Source organism: Fukomys damarensis, unplaced genomic scaffold (genome assembly GCF_012274545.1).
Source record: "Fukomys damarensis isolate Sample0158 unplaced genomic scaffold, DMR_v1.0_HiC HiC_scaffold_38, whole genome shotgun sequence".
Taxonomy (NCBI): Eukaryota; Metazoa; Chordata; class Mammalia; order Rodentia; family Bathyergidae; genus Fukomys; species Fukomys damarensis.
This window is the reverse complement of record NW_022900950.1, coordinates 65,126,528-65,134,690: the sequence shown is the minus strand read 5'-3', so window position 1 is coordinate 65,134,690 and position 8,163 is coordinate 65,126,528. Positions and strand designations below refer to the sequence as shown.

General features: G+C 42.2%; 1 protein-coding gene across 5 annotated transcripts in view; it reads left to right on the top strand.

Moving 5' to 3' along the window:
* Positions 1-8,163, top strand: part of Znf827 (zinc finger protein 827) — a 155,969-nt gene that overhangs the window by 90,018 nt on the left and 57,788 nt on the right. The gene's annotated exons all lie outside the window — the stretch shown is intronic.

Below are 8,163 nucleotides of genomic sequence, written 5' to 3'. Positions count from 1 at the left end.
GGAGGGGGAAAGGGAAAGGAGAAGGAAGAAAAGCATCACGGTTGATACCACTCACACGGTGGGCAAGGAGTTTTCCATTTTGCAAGGCAGTTTGAGGGTGTCAGCCAGCTTGGCCACCATCAGTCTGCCATTGGGAAAAGAAGAGGACCAGCTAGCGTGACTGCTTAAACAAAGCCTCAACGTCCACCCAAAAGGGAAGTGGCATAGGTAATCCAACAAGCACACACTTTACTACTGCAGAAAAGGAGATTGTGGAAGACACAGCGCCTTTGTAGGATCCCCGCCACCCCCATAGCACCCCAGGCTTGTGAATTAGCACCGGACAGGGGCTTTACAGAACAAACCCAGAGGAAGCCAAGGACTGGGAAGAGGTACCATGAACTACCACGGCATCTTTAAGTCAAGGCACTTTGCTTCCTGAGCCAACAGACACTGATTTTTCCCAATGGGAGTAGTTGATTCATCTTGTATTTTTAATTATTGAAAGAAAGAATGAATGATGCTTTTCTTTTTGGTGTGTTATGAGTTGACCTCAGAGCATCATCAGGCATGTGGACAGGACTCACTTTAACCTGATGTGTTTTTTAATTCTGTTAATTGGAATTTAGGACTTCTGAGTATCAAACAGAAATCAACACAAAAGCCAGCTTGCTCCATGCCAGCTGGATACCCTGGATACCGTAGTATTAGGGAAAGGAACCTTGTCAACAGGCTGGCGATGTCTTCTTAGGTAAAGACACAGATGGAAAATGTCTCGTGAAGCTACTCTGTGGATTGTACAGGGAAAGTCTGGCAGTGAAAGGATGTTCTGTCTGTTAAGTCGGATGTGCAAATGGAAGAGTGAACTCCCGCAGCTTTCCTGCTTCTCCATGTTATCCTTTTCGTGTTTGCTCTGTATGATCCTACGGTTGTCACACATCTGCTTATGTCCCTGGTCTAAGGTGTCGTGGTCCATTTTCATTTGCTTCCAGGAGATTCTTGAAGTGTCCCAGGCCAGGGTCCCTAGAATTAGAGCTTGAGATTCTCAGGAGGTGCTCTGCTGAGGAAGTGCTACAATGTCAGGTCTGGAGGTGATGGCGGCTGTGGTTTCACTGAAGTCGAACCTCAGCTCAGTCACCCAGGGAGTTGCAGAGCTATGTGAGTACTAGGGTCAGCACTGCCTTGAGGCAAAGAGGGCCAGTCTTTGCACCCCCACATCGTCACCAGCTTCTGGGCGGCCAGCAGGGGAGGTGTGTCCCCCTAATGGGAGCTCCAGCGGGAAGGGGTTCTCAATCGTGGCACCCGAAGCTCAGCACCTTGGGGTGGGTGCATCATGCAGTAAGGAGACCCAGGCAGGACCCTAACAGCTTGTCCCGTGGTGGTGTCTGCTGGCTCATGAAGATTAGATGGTAAAGCCTACCTAAGAGAAAGGTATGCTTCTGAGAAGAGCTAAGAGGAGATTTGAACTAGCCCCAAGCAACTGAAATGTACCTCAAGTCTAAATTGCCTTGGCTGGAGCTGAAGTGTAATTATACAACAGAAGAGAATTTTTTTAACTCTTTGGCAAAAATTAAGCAATTTTCAAATTCTCCTCTAGCCAGGAGATTATAAGTAAGAAGAAATCCAAATCAGATCTTTTGTCCAAAGCAAAGGAACAGAAATCGGGGTCTCCAAAACTTCTGAGTTTATAATTCTACAAAATCCTGGATACGTTTTTTATTTTTCTTTCCAGTGTGCAACTTGCTGAATTAGCCTATCCGCAAATAGATGTTTTACCCCTCACCTCACTCTTTCAAATGGATTAAAATCATGCTGCTCTATGCCGAGAGGTTGTCTTTAACTTAACTGATAGCAGAGACGGAAAAAGATGCACACACTTTCTGTCTGCCTGTATCTGTCTCTCTCTCTCTCTTTCTCCTTTTCTGATTCTGGTTTTTAAAGGATCTTATCTTGTGTGTACAAGGTCAGTAGATAGATGATATTTTAGGGTATGACTTGTGGTACATTTCAAAAAGAGTTGCATCAAGCCTGCAGAGTTGCAGCTTTTTAAGTACTTAGTGGGCTATTTGTTCAGTTACCACATTTCTTCTGTTTGTTATCGTTGAAGTTGACTGTTCAGACCAATGGCTTATGATCGGAGTCAAGTTCAGAATTTTGCTAAGTTGCTAGGTACATTTAAGACAGTTTAATTATTAAGGGCAGATTATTTTGAAATAGATTCCAGGCATCCTTTTAAAAACTGGTTTGAAAATGCTTTTATTTTAAATCTAAGAATTTAGAGTACACTGCCTAAATTAGGATGATCTCCACAAAAGTAAAGGAGAAAAACAATCCACCAAAGAGCACTATGTAGGCAGGCAGAGAAATCAATTTACTTAGCAGCTGGAATGACTGGATCATGTGGTCCTGCTCACCAGTGACTTGACCTTGTCCCTCTGCCCTGCTCTGTGCCCTTGTAAAGGCACCTCTGTTGAATCAGTTCCTTAGCTGGAACTTCACTCTAAATAGTAAAACAGCAGTCCTTTGCCTGTTTAACCTCAGAATCTAGAAATTTCAACCCAGGAGTAAAGAAGGCTTTGAAATAGCATGTAGACCAAGTGTCCTTAATGCCATTCCATCTGACAAATGAGATGAGGGAAGAGTCCCAGCCAGGCCCGGGAGGCAGAAGGACAAAATCCTTAGGAGACTAATAAAATCCCAGTTTTTCTGTTTCCTTTCCCAGCACAAGCCTAGATTCTACAGGGAACAGATAACCAGCTCTTAGGATCATTTGGTAGATGAAAATACATGAGGCATGATATCATAACCAGATCCCAAAGTTTCATGGTATAAAGAGAAGATATACATCTTTTGACATGGACCATCACCCAGCCAGATGCTGGATAAGATCGAAGTAGGAAAATGGAACCCTAGAGTAAGAATCAGATAGCTCCTGGCAGGTGAATTGGACATGCTCAATGTTGTGTAACACCATGAACTTGGAACAATGGCTGCCAAGAACCCTCTCTAGGTTATTCGTTCTCTCTTTTCCCCATTAATAATTCAGTGTCTGTGGGGGTATAAGATGACATGGCTATAAGAAAAACTTCTCACACCTGGCTTGCTTTTTTCCAAAAGCAAGGAGTGTTTGCTTGAATTGTCCCTTTCTCCATTACTCGAAAAAAGAGGCAGAAGTGGGAAAATTGGGGGAAGATAGACTTACCTCATGCTGTGCAAACCAACATTTAATTTGCCCAATTTTCAGAATCTGAAATGTGGGCCATTTTTCTATGATTTAGATAATGGTACAAACAGTGTTTACTAAAAGACATATTCACTTGAAAATGTCCAATATAGAATTTTCCTGTGTGATGGTTTGGACGCATGCCCTTAAATATTTATGATTTGGTAATAGAAATTGCACAAATTTGTAAAAGCTTGATGTGCAGCCTCAATGCATGCAATTTCCCATTTTCATTTCTGTGGAGAGCACGAGAATAATGCTGTATTACCTTAAAAAGTAAAAGTTTACTTTTGGAAAACACTGAATTAGAAGCAATTAAGAAAAGAAACGAGGCAGGGCAAAGGAAATTCATGATTTTTGAGGCGCTCTCCATGCAGTCTCTTTATTCTTCATAGTTTGTGATGTTAAAATTAAATGCACTGAGAATTCCAGTTCTAAAGAATGGAAATTACCTCTGATTTCATGGAGCCCATTCGATTAGGACACTCAGTTATTTTCCCTTTTGGGGGAAGTCCAGATTTGGACCCATAATACCCTTTCTCAATACGCTGCCGTCTAATGGAACACTGTCCCAAACAATATTTAAGTCTTTGGTGTCTGTGATGTTAATAATATTTCTGCAGAAGTCATGCCTTTGTGCCACTGCCTGAAACTGCCCTTACTCAAGTGCTGACTTCCAAGCATTTTCGTTGGAAATACTTCCTTTGCAAACCTTATGTTTTCATTTTTCCAAGACTTACAACTCATTCTTGAAGACAGTGGATTATCAGACGCACACATGCAAGCATGTGTGCGCGCGCACACACACACACACACACACACACACACACACACACACACAGCCTAAAACTACTTTGGTGCATTGTTGCCATTTGGATTTTTTTCCCCTTCTCATTTCCCCAAGCCTTTCTCAGTACTTTTACTGTTGCTTTTACTTTTACTCCTACAGCTGTTGTCCCATAGCTGTCACCCTCTGCCATTTTCCTCCCATTTGTGGCAACTATACTGGGTCATTAGGTTGAAATAACATGTTCCCAGAACCCTTTGGTGTGGTGTTACTCTGAAGGAACAAATTTAAATTTCCTTTTTAGGATCTGAAGAAGGCTGTGACTGTCTTTTCTTCATTTCCCATAGAATTCTTCCACCTTTCTTTCTACTGACTTGTAATAGTCTGATTTTTTGTTTTGTTTTGTTTTGTTTTGAGATATTGGGAATTTTTTTTTTGAGACGTTGTCTTGCTAAACTGCCCAGGCTGGGCTCAAACTTGCCCTCCTCCTCCTGTGTCAGCCCCCGAAGTGCTGGGATTACAGGCCAGCAGTAGTCTTCTGTCTTGTTTGTATAACTCCTGATGGTCAGGAATGGAGTGTGCATTTGCTGGTGTTTAAGGACATAGCTGAGTACCGAGGAGATAGTCGAGTACCGCAGTCTTCTCGGCTGCTGCCTTTGACTGTGCAGTGTAAGGCAATGCAGAGGAAATGGAACCAAAAGGTGTATGTGGCGTAGATGCTGGCTTCTGTCCTCTTCCTCTCTGGGATTTTTCTCTCCAGGGTGTCTCCACAGTTGTCACCAGAAAAAGGGCAGATGGGAGGGCAGGCCTCTGTTTAGGGAGGAAGTGGCCCTCCTGCGCGAGGCAGCAGGCTGGAAGGGCACTTACATGTCACTCACACAACAAAGAGCCCTGCAGCCTTGCAGGAAGGACTGGGGGCATCTGTCAGCCCTCCGCGGAGAGCCCACGGCCCTTGTTTCTGGGAGAAGCCAGACTCCTGCATGAGCTCCAGGGCCCTCTGAGGCTGACATTTTGAGCATCTGACTCGCAGGGTTCACTTCCTTGGGCTGCGTGGTTGGCTTCGGCTCCCACCGTCTGGCCTCTCCACTGCAGCGGCCCTCACAAGGCCTGGCATTGTGCTCCCTGTCCTGAGAAGTTTTCCGGCTCCCCACTGGATGAATGCTGAAGCCCAGCAACCGGAACTGGTTTCCTGCACACACTCGGTGTTAGGTTGTACGCGTTGGCCTCCTCTAAGACAACCGTAAAGAGGAGGCATTGTATTTTCCTAAGAAGAAAATACAAAGCATTGCTGGTATAAATTTTTTCCAACACACTCTGTATTTCCTCCACCATATTTTATTCAGCCTCTTCCTCCCACAGCTTCTTAACTTCTGAATCTGAAACGGACTGATTCTGAGGGTCCCAGTTTAGATCAGCTGCTCCTGCCTGAACTGTCCCCAAACCCCTCAGCTCACTCTTTACAAGACCCAGTGTCTTCAAAAGTAAAGGACCCTAAACACTGAGTGAGACTTCACTGTTTTTTAAGCTTTTGAGATAATTGACTTCCAGAGAAGGAAAATCTCCCTTATAATCCTGCTGCCCGAGAGAGCTGCTGTTAAGGAGGTGGTATGGATCCTTGCTAGATTTGTTTATATATCTACATTATTTTATATAAATTGGACCCTACTATGTACACAGTTTGATAATCTTTCTTGTTTCACCAATCAATATATTATGAACATCTTTCCATAGCAGTTAATATATTCCAGTATTGTTCTAGTGTTTGTGTAGTATTCGTAGATGCATGGTGTCATAACTTATATTTAATGAGTTCCCTGGTATTGGATCTCAAGGACCCCCCGCACCCCTTAGCTGTTGCATTGCTGGGATAAAAGACCTCCAAACAGCACTTACGTTGTTCAGGCTTTTGCTGTGAATTGTCAAACTGTCTTCCAAAAAGATCCGATCTACAATTTACCAGGAGGTAACGTGAGACAGAAACAGAGAGAGATATTTCAAATGTCTGACCAATCCTGTGCTTTATCATTTAAAAAAAAAAAAGTTTTGCCAATTAGAGAACTTAAAAACACGTTACAGTTAAAACTTTTTATTCTGTTCATTTTTAGTGATACTAATCACTTAGTTTTAGGGTATAATGTGTATTTGTTATTTTGCATATTTCTTTTACTGTTATTTATTATTCCATTTAGTGGTTTATTTTGGTTGGGTTTTTTTGGTTTGGTTGTTGCTACTGTTTTTTTATGATAAATTTTAAAACAGAGTAGAAAGAATAAAAATAACAACCATCTCTGTTGAACAGTTAGCATTCTGTCTCGCTTGCTTCACCATGCCCTCTCCTATTTATTTATTTATTTATTTGGTACCGGGATCAAACTCAGGACCTTGTACTTGCGAGGCAAGTGGCAGCACCACTGAGCTAAATCCCTGGCCCTATTTATTTATTCATTTATTCATTCATTCTCCATCTATCTATCTGTTACATTGTTGGGTACCTAACCCAGGTGTCACACATGCCAGGTAAACACTCTACCACTTAGCGGTGCTCCCAGCCCCTGTAGTATATTTTATATCCCATCCCAGATGGATTCACTCCCAGATTCTTTGATGTATCTCTGTATTTTCCATGTTGCCATTCTCACCTTACAAAACGAACTCTTTTACCTTTTACCTATTGAGAAAATTCTGTTTGATTGACACTAGCCAAATCCCCAGCCACATCAGTGCAATAGGCAGAGGAGGAAACACACTTTCCCTTCCTTGTCACCTCCAAACAGGAAAGAAGACACCCCAGTGCCTGAACGATGGCCTGGCCTTGGTTCCTTCTGCCCACAAGACCTGTTTAGAAAGCCACTGAATGTACAGGGCCAGCCTCAGTGTTTAGATAAACGTCCCAGCTGATGGTTGCCAAAGCCTAGAGATTAATTCCAGCTCGACTCACTACAGTCCCTCTTTCTTTGAAAATGTGTGAGCCCAACGTGAGCCCTGACCTGGCTCCAGGTCCAGCCCACTGGGGTCATAGGAGGCCACTGTGCCTTTCAAGTTTGAATAAGGAATTTTCTGTCTCGGATGGTCAGGGTTGTTTTCAGGGCAGAGACTAGCAGTCATTTTTAATCTTGGGCACACTTCTCTTCCCCCACATCCCTGGACCTGCTACTCAGGGTTCTTTTCATTACAGCGAATAAATAAATGAAGTCATTCAGGAACAGGAGTCCTTCTCGTTTATGTGGTAGTGGGAAGGGAAGGACATCATTCATGAATACCATTATAACTTTTCTTACATTTTAAGCTACCTTTTGAACTTCAAATATCATCATTTATAAATATGCTGCCAAACATAAATGTGTAAGTAAAAGAAATGCTGAACATCTATTTGTAATTATTAGCTAATAAATTAATCGAGGAAAGTAATTTTTTAAAAAACAAACTAAGCACCTCCAAAGAATGAAGAAAATTGCTTTCATCGCAGAAATTAAGTTTGAAAATAAAGTACCAGTTGGATATATGTAGATCCAAAAATCTGAAATCTGAAATGCTCCAAAATTCAAAACTTTTGGGGCCCTGACATGTTGCCACAAATGGAAAATTCCAGTCTGGCCTCCTGTGACAGGTTACAGTCAAACACAACTGCATGGTCACCTTCAGGCTGATAAGTAATGAATTTTGTGGATAGACTTGGGTTTCATCCCCAAAACGCCTCATTCTCTAATGCAAGTATTCCAAAGTGCACTTCTGATCCCAAGCACTTTTGATAAGGGGCTCAACTTGTAATGTTATTTGATCATTTTTTAAAATGGAATCTAAACCAAAAGTGTGATAGTCCTTTTGTTTTGGAATTGAAAGCATAATTTCATGCCAGCTGTTGAGCATCCCAGAAAGTTTCTTCTTCCCTTAAATTCCTAGAGGAAATGTGGAGAGGATGGTTACAGCTAATCCAAACATTTCTCTTATTCCTTATCTTCAAATAGCCTCATCCTTTTTAGTTGGTGTGTTTAAGAAGCTTTAAAAATAACTATCTTGTTCTTTGGAAAAGAACATGGTCCGTTGTTAGTGAGCTCTAATTTTTGTTCAAAGACATTTCCAGTTTGTCCTCTTTTCTTTAGTTTCATTACATAGACATGGAGATTCTATATGGGAGCTACCTGTTCCCACTTTAATTTGATCATATCCATATGCC